The 8,679-nt window shown below is 44.2% G+C and overlaps 1 non-coding gene across 1 annotated transcript; it reads right to left on the bottom strand.

The window, feature by feature from the left end:
- Positions 1 to 1,032: 1,032 nt before the first annotated feature.
- Positions 1,033 to 1,107, bottom strand: Trnat-ugu. Its single transcript has one exon. It is a non-coding gene; the product is annotated as a tRNA-Thr (tRNA).
- Between the last annotated feature and the right edge of the window lie 7,572 nt (positions 1,108 to 8,679).

Below are 8,679 nucleotides of genomic sequence, written 5' to 3' on the forward strand. Positions count from 1 at the left end.
AACGCTGGTAACAGTTACTTCTGTAAAATATCTGGGAGTATGCGTGCGGAACGATTTGAAGTGGAATGATCATATAAAATTAATTGTTGGTAAGGCGGGTACCAGGTTGAGATTCATTGGGAGAGTGCTTAGAAAATGTAGTCCATCAACAAAGGAGGTGGCTTACAAAACACTCGTTCGACCTATATTTGAGTATTGCTCATCAGTGTGGGATCCGTACCAGATCGGATTGACGGAGGAGATAGAGAAGATCGAAAGAAGAGCGGCGCGTTTCGTCACAGGGTTATTTGATAACCGTGATAGCGTTACGGAGACGTTTAATAAACTCAAGTGGCAGACTCTGCAAGAGAGGCGCTCTGCATCGCGGTGTAGATTGCTCGCCAGGTTTCGAGAGGGTGCGTTTCTGGATGAGGTATCGAATATATTGCTTCCCCCTACTTATACCTCCCGAGGAGATCACGAATGTAAAATTAGAGAGATTAGAGCGCGCACGGAGGCTTTCAGACAGTCGTTCTTCCCGCGAACCATACACGACTGGAACAGGAAAGGGAGGTAATGACAGTGGCACGTAAAGTGCCCTCCGCCACACACCGTTGGGTGGCTTGCGGAGTATAAATGTAAATGTTGAAAAATAACTGCTATTCTGTTCTTCTTCATCCTTACCTTGTTCCGTCCGTCACTTTGTTATACAGTTGCCAGCAATGTTAGTGACGGTGGCAGGTTGCACTTTCCGACGCCACGCCTCCGCCCGGGACGGAATTCATGTACCCCATCCGTCTGAGTCCAGGGTAAAGCCCATTCTCACGTTGGAGGTCGTTTTCTAAACATTTGCGCATAGTGTATCTGAGGCAGGACGTGGGAACAAGCGCGGTACTCAGCTAGTTAGGTGTGGGAAGCCGCCCTGAAACCACACCGAGGCTGGCCGCCTCACCCACCCTAACAGTTAATCCGGTGGGTGGAATGATAATTAAATCAACACCCTAAGCTGCCGACTGGCGTTGATATACATCAACGGGGACAGTTGAAAATGTGTGCTTCGAGCGGGACTCGAACCCGCGATCTCCTGCTTACATGGCAGACGCTCTATCCATCTGAGCCACCGAGGGCACAGACGATAGTGCGACTGCAGTGACTTATCCCTTGCACGCTACCCGTGAGGCCCACATTCCCAACTTAGTGTCCACACACTACATTCGTAGTGCCCCTGCCCACTACACTCATTACTCGCGGCAGATAATCTTACCGGGTCCCGTAATAGTTCGGGCTAAGCGTGTGCATCCAGCACAGAAGAAGAACGTCAATGGCCGGTTAGCCTTAACTATGTGGTATCTGTTCTTTCGGATATGTCCGAAACCTAAATGTCCGAAAGAACAGATGCCATCTTCATACCGCTGGGTGGATTCGGTGCGGGGGCGGCGCGCCTCGCCGAAACCCAGAAGAGGCGCATTAACGCGCTCAGCTATCCGGACGGGTCGAATAATACCTGATAATATCAGTCCTGAAACTGAAAAGAAAACTTTAGTACCACAGTTTGGTGTACATAGTTGAAAATGTTAGTTGACAAATTTTATTATTTTAGTATTCGTAATTGATGAAATTTATATAGGTCCACAGGTCCAGAACTCAATAAATGAAGATTTTGATGGGACTAAACTTTTACATGTATACTGTGCTTCTTGTCTTAATATTGTTTCAGTGTTTGTTGCTGACTACAATATTTTGGAAATCGGATAAGAAGGTGATGAAGACTTCATGGGAGATAAGATTCTGCGAGAATAAATTTACAGAACACTGGAAGACCCAATACCGAGCATACGACTGAGTTCCTTGGGAGGTCCACCCGTGACAATTATTCCATCTAATATGCAAGACACATAAGATACGTGAAATACCCTCAGACTTCAACCAGAATGTGTTAATTTTAATTGTAATTACCAAGCCATCAGTTTAACAAGTCACGATTGTAAAATACTGTCACGAAATACTGGGAGAAGAACAGAAAAATTGTTACCACCGGCCGTCGGTTCAAATGGCTCTGAGCACTATGGGGCTTAACTTCTGAGGTCATCAGTCCCCTAAAACTTAGAACTACTTAAACCTAACTAACCTAAGGACATCACACACATCCATGCCCGAGGCGGGATTCGAACCTGCGACCGTAGCAGTCGCGCGGTTCCGGACTGCGCGCCTAGAACCGCTAGACCACCGCGGCCGGCACCGGCCGTCGGGCAAGAGCACTTTGGGTTCCGGAGAAATATGGAAACATGCTACACAATACTGATCCACGATTCGTCTTAGAAAATAGGTTGAACAGCAAACCTACGTTTATAGCATTTACAGATTTAGAGACGACTTTGACTGGAATACACTCTTTGAAATTCAGGTGGGGTAGAATTATAGGGAGCGAAAGGTTATCTCCAATTTGTATAGAAACTCGAGTGCCTTTATAAGACCAGAAGGAAACGTAAGGAAAGCAGTAAATTGAGAATTGAGTGAGACAGAGTTGTAGACTATCCTTGATCTCACGTAATATGTATATTGAATAAGTTGTAAAGCAGCGGAAAAGCAGTAAAGAGTTTGAGATTTGCCGATGACTTCGTAAGTTCATGAGAGAAGTCTAGGACTTGGAATACCAATTGAAAGCAATAGATAGTGTACTGAGAAGACAGTAAAGAAATTATAAGACGAGTATCAACAAAAATAAAACAACAATAATGGAATGTAAACGAATTAAATGATGTGTTGTCGTGAGAATTCGACCAGGAAATGAAACCCTAAAAATAATAGTTGAGTTTTGGTATTTGGGCAGAGATATAACTGATGATAGACGAAAGATGCAAGTTTATAAAATGTAGACTGACAAATAAAAAGAAAAGACAAATAATAAGAAAAGCGGCCGAGAAAACTAATTCCTTAGCAACAAATCTAAATTTAAGTGCTAGGAAGTCTTTATTTAAGCTGTTTGCCTGGAGTGTGGCCTGTTAGGGGAAAGAAGAGACTAGTATTTTTTTTTAAATGCTGTGATACAGAAGAACAGAGTGAATCAGGGGAATATGGTAATAAAGGTATGATGCCTGTTTGCTCGTGTTACTTCACTGTGTCACGAAAGCACAGCACTCGGTGGTCCATTGCATCCCTGAGTCCAAGTCTCGAGCGGCAAGCGGTAGGTGCAGTTGGTACGAATATTTTTCCCCTTTGAGAGCAAGAAAAAACTCTGGTATGTATTAAAATTTACGCTGCAGTAATCGCAAATGTATTTAAAAACAACAGTAGTGATTTCTACATTTTTTACCGGTTCTAACCTTTTGTTTACCAAGTACTCTATCTATATCGTCTAGGATATGTGACCCAGTTACCTCCAGTTTGCTGTCATATCGGAACACGTATTCCAACTTCCATCTCATTACGGTACCTGCGACAGACGCCATATTTTCTTTGGGGTAAGATACACACTCTTAATAACTTTTTTTACATTTATTTATTTGTATAAGATGTCTAGAAATTTCGTAAGGACTACAAATAGAGGCCAGTGGAATGAAGAAAGCCTCCAGCTAGCAATAGAGTGCGTAAAACTAGCGCCACGAACTGTTGTCGACCTTCTCAGGAGTATGGGATTCTGTATCGGACAAGAGTAACGACTGTTCTGTAAAACAGTCAATATCAACCAAAGAACCGTCAGTAATTGCAATATAGACTTTTATTTCCTAGTACTTGATAGTAAAATGTACTATAAAATTAGTGAAGGTATCAGATTTGTTTTGCCGTCTTACCGCGACCTTCGGTTTGAGATGCCCAGTAGGCCAACCTGTACAAAACCAATTATTATCGGACATAAAACTTGTGATTTTGTCACATATATCGGTTTTCAGTTTGAAGAAATCTTGCCAAACGTGTGTGTATCGTCTCCTAAATTCCTACCGTAATTTTATGTAGATCGCTTTGGTAATGGGAGATATACACTGAGGTGATTAAAGCCATGGAATGGCAATAGGCACGTGTACAGATGACGATAGTGCCGCGTACACAAAGGTATAATAGGTCAGTGAATTGGCTTAGCTATTATTTGTGCTCAGATGATTCGTGTGATAAATGTTTCCGACGTGATTACGGGCGCACGAGAATTAACAAATTTTGGACGCAGATTGGTAGTTGGAGCTAGACGCATGTGACATTCCATTTCGGAAGCGTTAGAGAATTCCGTATTCCGAGATCCATAGTGCCAAGTGTGTGCCGACAATACCAAATTTCTGGCATTACCTCTCACCACAGGGAACGACGTGGCCGACGGCCTTCACTTAGCTACCGGGAGCAGCAGTGTTTGCTTAGAGTCGTGAGTGCTAGCAGACAACGAATACTGCGTCAAATAGTCGCAGAAATCTACGTGGGACGTATGACAACGTACTCGTTAGGCCGGTGCGGCGAAATGGGCTGTGGCAGCAGGCGACCGACACGAGTGCCTCAGCTGACAGCACGACATCGCCTGCAGCGCCTCTCCTGGGCTATTGACCTTATTTGTTGGATCCTAGACGACTGGAAAACCGTGGCGTGGTCAGGAGAGTGCCGATTTCAGTTGGTAACAGCTGGTGGTAGGGTTGTAGTGTGGTGCAGACCGGTCATTAAATGTAAATGATTATGTTGGGCTACTGGAGACCATTTGCTGCAGAGAACGATGGAATCTTTGTGGGTAACAACGCGCTATGTTGCCAGGCTGCAATTGTTCGCGATTGGTTTCTGGACGGTTCGAGCGAATGGTTTGGGCACTCAGATCTCCCTACGTGAATGCCATCGAACATTTACGGGAAATAATTGAGAGATCATTTCGTACACAAAATCTTCCACCGGCAACATTTTCCTAAGTCCCATAAGATTTCACACACATTTGAACATTTTTTTGGCGAAATTTTGCTATTCATGGACATCTATAGAGGCAGCATTGCTCAATATTTCTGCACGGGACTTCGAACGCCTTATTGAGTCCATGCCACCTCGAGTCGCTGCACTACTCCGGGAAAAAGTAAGTCCGAAAAGATATTAGGAGGTCTCCATAACTTTTGCGACGTCAATGAATGGCCGGCGGGGGGGGGGGGGGGGTCGAGCGAGGGTAGAAAGGGGGGTGGGTGTCGAGGGTAGAAAGGGGGGGGGGGGAGAGGAGGGATTCGTACAGGGAGACTAAGAAAGAACTGGAATTTTGTGGTGAGTTCCTTTGGGACCAAACTTTTGAAGTCATCGGTCCCTACGCTTACACACTACTTAATCTAACTTAAAGTAACTTATGATAAAGACAACACATACTCCCATGCCCGAGGGAGGACTCTGACCTCCGACGGAAGGAGCCGCGCGAACCGTGGCAAGGCGTCCTAGACCACTCGGCCGAGAGTAAGACTTCACTACTGTCAACAGATTGATACTGATGCAGATCGCCGTAGTTATGCCGAGATGGCGATGCACAAGATAGAGCTGCTGCAAACCAGTTTTCGGACTGAAGACCACAACAATATCCCCGTGGATCAGCTACGACGGAAGTTACTGCTGCTACAGGCGATGAATTTATCGAAATTTCTCTTAAAATACGTCGTTAACATACGTCTACACTTCAGAAATGACGCCATTGTACGACAGGCCACGGCGATCCAACGCCGCGTCAACGACGGCTATTCAAGTCTGCTCAAAATCGCTTTACGCATCTTTCTCGCGAAGGAAAGGCGCGGTACTGCCGTTGCGGTAACGAAGTGGGTTTTTAGTAACAGGATCAGTACGCAGAACAGTACGACCAGGACAGTATAGCGATGATATCTGCTCGTCCGTTCTCCCACGAGCGGTCGCTGCCCGTACGTCACTCGCGACCCGCGACGCCATAAACAACGGAAGAACGTGCGACCGAGAATGCCGCAGCTGGAGATAGCAACAGAGATGTTCCGGCCCACCTACTCCAGCCGCGAGCCGCGTTTGCCACTTCCGGAACGCCACGAGCAGTACTTACGGTGGTGTGACTGCTCAGCCACCATGTGCCCCAGACCTGCTCTCTGGTCGCACTATACCGGGTCACGGATGCAGCCTCCTGTGCTTGTACGACCTGCGGAACTCTTCAAAATGGTTCAAAGGCTCTAAGCACTATGGGAACATCTGAGGTCATCAGTCCTCTAGAACTTAGAACTACTTAAACCTAACTAACCTAAGGACATCACACACATCCATGCCCAAGGCAGGATTCGAACCTGTGACCGTAGCAGCAGCGCGGTTCCGGACTGAAGCGCCTAGAACTGCTCGGTCACAGCAGCCGGCACGGAACTCTTCTACATCTGCATCTACGCATACGTGCGCCGCAAGCCACCATACGTACCACGTGGCCGGCACGAAAATTGGCCTTCTAGGTCATCTCGCCGTCTTGCAGCATTGCCAGTTTTTTTTACAGTGATAATTTCAAATTTTCGTAAAAATTAAAAAAATATTGGGCAACTATTTTTAGTCTAGAATATGATGGAGTACTTCCGAAAAGAAAATTCTCACTAGCTGATAGGAAAAAAATGAAAACTAACATTACAAGAAACTTTGGAAGAAAATAACTGTAGTAACAGAGTCACTAACATATTGGGACTGAATCGGACGCATAAAAGTATTATGAGATAAAAAATAAAATATTGTAAGAGGTGTGAAACTGTGCCGTCTGCGTAGCGAAAAATGTAGTCGCTCATGAATTTCCGTTCTGTAGAACTGCAAATAAACTTCCCGCCAGAAAGTTGTTAAGAAAATTACAAAATTATTTTTGGTAACATTTCAGACATCATTATTGTGTCGTATCACGTACAGAGGCAAATTACTTCAGCGATATTCCGTGCGCAGCAGCCCGCGAGTCGTTGTAGGCCGTCGCCAAGAGTTTTTTCGGACAGCTCGCTTTAATATGACCGAGAATATTCCCTATTTCCCGAAAATATTTTACTGCCTGCTAATACATATCCTTCGTCATTGCACCCATCACTCAAAACGTCAATATACGCTACGCGAAAGTAATTTTAGTTATTTTGAAGGCAATATTTTCACTGAAGTCGAGCAAAATATTTGTACGAAAGGTTTTATGAAAGCCAAGTTTTATCTAAATTTGCGGTAAGCCTATTATTCTCAGCACTCAATACGTGCTTGGTACACAAAAATCTCGTTCTTACTGCTGCAATGTCCCGGTCTTGTGTTACAAATTTCGTCCATCATTACAGTTTCTGGGCCGGCCGGTGTGGCCGAGCGGTTCCAGGGGCTTCAGTCTGGACCGCTACAGTCGCAGGTTCGAATCCTGCCTCGGGCATGGATGTGTGTGATGTCCTTAGGTTAGTTAGGTTTAAGCAGTTCTAAGTTCTAGGGTACTGATGACCTCAGATGTTAAGTCCCATAGTGCTCAGAGCCATTTGAACTATTACAGTTTCTGAATTAAAACCAAGTGTGCGGAGAAGATAGTGCATTGAAGTGACTGGCCAGAATAAACAATTTTATCACGGGAATTATCCTGTGTTTCTCTAGCCATCGGATACTATCCTCTGTCATACCAAAGTAATATAGTTCTACGTTCTAGCTTTTTGAAGAAGTTGTCAAATATTGTAGAGTTCTATGCTCTTCTCGGAGAATTAGAATAGGTTCTGGGACTTTTGTGATGTTACTGCACTGTTTATATATGCCGTCGATACAGAAGCACCACAACGTTTTGTCATTTTATGAACTGCATTACCCTTACTACGAAACAACCAGTAAATCCGTCTATGAAAAATGAGTTAAATATCGAATGTACAAGTAAAGCGGATGCAGTAAGATTATATCCGAATGTAAAGACAGTCGATACAGGTTTTTAGGCAAAACTGTTGTTATTGAATGCAGAATTGACAGTCTTATTTTAATTGACAGTTACTGTCGAGTAAACTATCGCCACCACTTGTGATAAATTTATCAGACGTCTTCTGTAAGGGACAAACATTCGCAGTATGTCCTCTATAACTGAAATGAATAGACAAACATTTAAATCGTTAGCTTTTCACATAGACGGCACTTACCTGCCTCCGTGTCTTCATATTCACTGTCGCTTGTTTTAGATAGGTGTATCATCACAGATTCCACTATGGTGTCTCTTGAAAACAGGTTCAAGAAATCAGTTTCTTGCAATGCTTCTGCGTATTTTACTCACCTCTCTCAGTCCTGCTAAGTAACATTGTCAAGAGCTTCGTGTGTTAGCTTCTCGACATCAGCAAGTTCGAAAGTAGTATTTGTTTTCGCTGCTTCTCCCTTTACTTGGGCCCATATCAATTCAATGGAATGATACTGGCAGTGATGCGGTGGTAGACGTACCACTTTGTGTCTCCTTTCGTTTGTCAGGTGATCTAATTCGTAAGTCTTTTTGGCACCCACGATTTATTCCTTAGACAGGAGTTCATCCTTCGTTTCATCGACTAAAAATGAAACATTCTCTCTATTTAACAATTCCATAATATCTGCCTTGCGCCAATTTGAACGTGGAAGCTTTCCTATCTGAACGGAGTGGTAGCTGGCGTTATCCATCAATATAATTGACCCTTCTTCCAGCGCAGACAACAGTTGAATGAACCAATTCTTAAAAACTTCTCCATTCCTTTCTGAAAGGTTATCAGATTGGCAAGAACTTCTCTCACCACGAAAAACAAGTTTGGCCTCTGGTGTGAAGCCTGT

The sequence above is a fragment of the Schistocerca americana genome, chromosome 3 (genome assembly GCF_021461395.2).
Source record: "Schistocerca americana isolate TAMUIC-IGC-003095 chromosome 3, iqSchAmer2.1, whole genome shotgun sequence".
In the NCBI taxonomy this organism is placed as follows: domain Eukaryota; kingdom Metazoa; phylum Arthropoda; class Insecta; order Orthoptera; family Acrididae; genus Schistocerca; species Schistocerca americana.